Raw genomic sequence first — 3,879 nt, 5'->3', positions numbered from 1 at the left:
TAATAATAATAATAATAGCGTCTGTGACAATCACTGAAAAAGGAAACATAGATCAGAGTGGAGTCAAACTTTCCCCTAATCTTTCCAAACAATTTCTTAGAATTTTATTCTCACTTTTTAAAGCTGATTTCCTAAAATGAATCAGAATTAACTAGTTGGTTCCATCATTCTGATGAATATATATCTAAAAATCAGTAGTAAAAGTTAAGATTTCTATTTAATGAAAGTTCATTTTCAATAAACATGAAAACATGGAGGTTTTATGAGTATTTTGCATGATAGGAAGTTTTTTAATGTATTTGGTACAAGGTCTTACTAGACACCTCGGACTCATAGTGAGCCTCCTGTTTTTAGCCTCCCCAGTGCTGGGGTTACAGGTGCATGACACCACACCTGGACTCTAGAAATTTGACATATATTTGTATAATTTGTCAGCATCTCCAAATTCAAAATAAACTTTTTTTATTAAGTTACCTCAAAAAGTGACTGTGTATCTGAAGTATTGCAATAATAAAAATTTGAAACAATGTCAGAATTTTTGCCAACTGTTAATATGTTTTCTTAAGAGAACTTCTCAAATCAAGTCACTAAGGCGTAATCAATGTTGTCCTCACTCCCTTCATCTTACTATGCTGTTTTGCAAGAAAACTCTGAATGCTATCATACAAAGAAATAAAGAAAGCACTAAATTGAAAATCCACTATAGTACATGGCTTGATTTAAAACTCGCCCTGTGCATAATGCAGTTGACATGCAATGTATTAAGGTTAATAGGGGGGTGACCTCGCCTGCTGAGCAGTCAGCGCCCCAGTGAAGAGGGAAATACAAGGGCTAGAGAGATTTTTTTTTAAATTCTTCTGCATTCCCTGTTAGAGTGTCTTCCAGTACAATCATAATGCACTTAAACTTGCCCTTTGCCTTTCTAATTTAATCATAATTAAATGAAAAATTAATAATTAGTTATAAATTGTCTGTGGACATGTCCTGGAAAAAAATAGAAAATTTATTACACCAATATGTATAATATATGATTTCACTTGTGTATGTGTTTGAGTCAACATCCCCATTCAAAATCTTAAATTCTAAATTCAGAATGTTCCAAATTTTAAAACATTTGAGCTTGGATATTATACCACAAATGGAAAATGCAAATCATGAAACTTTTCTCATGCACAAAACTATTACAAATATTTGATAGACTTACCTTTAAGCAGTGTATATCAGAAACACGTGAAATATAAATGAATTTTGTACTGAGATATTGGTCTGATTTCCAAGTCATCTCATTATGTGTATGCAGTGTTCCAAATTCATATGCTTATATGGAAAACACACATAGCTATACATTAATGTGCTAAGAAGTATACACGAGATCTGGAGACAGAGGATATTCCAGCTCTAAATTATAACAGCTTCCTTGTTAGCCAGTGGGCTGGAGACACAGAGCACAGAGCCAGGCAAATGATACCAATTCAAGAAATCTGTGAGATTATAACAACCCAGATAACACATGTTTACAAACAGACTACTGATCCCCCAAAAGATATCCATGTCCTAATCCTTAGAACTTGCAACTCTGTTACATTACGCAGCCAAGGAGAAGGGAGACTTCTAAGTGACTTCTGGCTTATCCAGGTGGCTCAGTGTGATCACAGTGGTTCCTTTAAAGTAAGGAAAGAAGGCAGAGGAGACCAGAAAGAAGCACTGTGGAGGTCTTTGATGATGAAAGAATGGGGACCTGAGGTAAGAAAGCAGGAACCTGTAGAAGTGGGAAAAACAAGGAAGTAGATTCCTCCAAAAGCCTGCAAATGGAATCAGCATTGTTAATTTTAACTTGAGCCTGGTGAGAGCCATGTTGGACATCTAACTATAGATGTGCAAGACAATACATAGTTTAAGCCACTAAGACTGTGGCGATTTGTTACAGCATGCTATGGTTTGTGTCTGGGTTGTCCCCCCAAAGCCTCATGCAATCATTGGGGTGGGCCTCTAGAGTTCATGATTAATTCATAATCCAATGCTGGGATTAGAGGTGTCAATGTTGCTGGGATTATGAGTGTGAGTGCTGCTGGGACTATGGTGTGAGTGTTACACCCACGGATAGCCTGAATGCAATATAAGGTAGGGAAAGAGGCTTGCTCTCTCCTGCCTCTGCCGCTGCTGCCACTGCTTCTCCCATTTTGTTCTTGCTTCTATGTGCCACTGTGCCTTGGAGCCAGTTTAGTATGGACTGAAAACTCCACAAACTATGAGCTAAGTAAAGGTCCTTCAATAATTTTGGGCACCAAGTGTTTTGTCCCAGCAACAAGAGAAAAGTAACCAAGACACAGTAGGAGAAGAAAATGAATACACTCCACTAAAAATTTGTATTTCCAGCAGCATATTTCTATGGCTATATTGTAGGGGACTCTTCCAAGTCCTTGTCTCAGTCCAAGAAGCCAATATTTGTAATCCCAAAGTTACATTATTGGAATCCCATCAAGTTGATTCCAATCTACCACTTACAATGCAACCCATGGTGAAAATAAAGACACTAAATTATATTTTCAATCATCGGGGAGTCGAAGGGCTCTAAGTCCAGCCACAAAGATGACTTTCTGGAACCCAGACAGAACAACCCAGTTCCTCACCCGGTTTTTATTCAGTAGGGGAGTGGCTTGAGGATTGACTGAGAATTGTGGGAAGTAGATGATCATTGTGAGATGAGCTAGGTGGGTGGGTTAAATTTACCTCTGCGATATGCAGAGAGGATATGCAGAGAGAGTAATCTGCATTATATAGTATCTAATGTTTTGGAGGGTCTGGTGCTTCAGCTTTGGTGTAGCCTTTCAAGCCCCAGGAAGTCATAGCCTCTGTCTCGAGGCTCGATCCCAGCTGGAGGCGCAGAGCATTAGCTCTACCGTCCTGTCTCAACCGGGCTCACATTAAAGAGCAGCAGGTATAGGTTACCAGGAAAACACACAGGCCACCTTCAAAGACTATTACCAGCACCTCAGCTAGACCAATATACATTGCTTAAGGCCAATTGAAGGATAAACAGGAGTCCTAGCCAGCTCTGTACAGAACAATACGAGGAAATAGGGTCAGGTTCAGTCAAAATGGAGACAGTCACTCTTCTTTCAAGGAGAGCTGCTCAGGTGGTCCTCCACACTATATAACAGACTCTCTGGAACCCCCTGTTTCCATGGACCATATGAGCTTGGAAAATTTATCTTCTTAACATGTAAATTCTTGATGAAATATTAGTTTCAGAAGTTTGCTAGGTAAATTCAGCTTCCAGAAACAATAAGTAACTTGAACAGATTGACCTTCTTATGCATAGTAAATACAATAAGCAGTTGTTCTTGTTGTTTTCAGTTTAGTTGAGGATATATAAAGGAAGCAGACAGAAACATGAAAAAAATATACTCAGTAAAAGACAGAGGCTGGCACGGTTGAAATTTGTGAGATTTGGCACTTTGAATGAACTTCTCAGTCTATCTGACACTCAAGACAACATGCACCTGGTCAGCCTAAGGGGTGAGAGCAGTTTCCTCTGACCCAATAGCCAGAAAGTCAAGGAAGTTTTCAGAGAGAAAAGACACAAAAAGGTGAACCCTGGAACCACTGCAACAAAATTCCTTGCAAGTCCCTTGGTGTCTACTAAACTCATGCTCAGGAGTTGTGTGGGGGAGCAATGCAAAAAGCGATAGCTACTAGTTCAAGGGAACGAATGCTAATTTCATCAGCATTTCCATGCATGCAAACTTTACTTAATTCCCAAACAAATACATGCACGGAACTGTAATAAAATGAATAAGCAGACTGCACTGCAGATGGTAATTTGTAACAGTTGTTTCATGTTTGGAGTGCCTGTCATTCTGGTATTCTGAATATGGG

Source organism: Octodon degus, unplaced genomic scaffold (genome assembly GCF_000260255.1).
Source record: "Octodon degus isolate 3935 unplaced genomic scaffold, OctDeg1.0 scaffold00133, whole genome shotgun sequence".
Lineage (NCBI taxonomy): Eukaryota > Metazoa > Chordata > Mammalia > Rodentia > Octodontidae > Octodon > Octodon degus.
The sequence above is the reverse complement of the archived record's forward strand: the minus strand, read 5'-3'. Positions refer to the sequence as shown.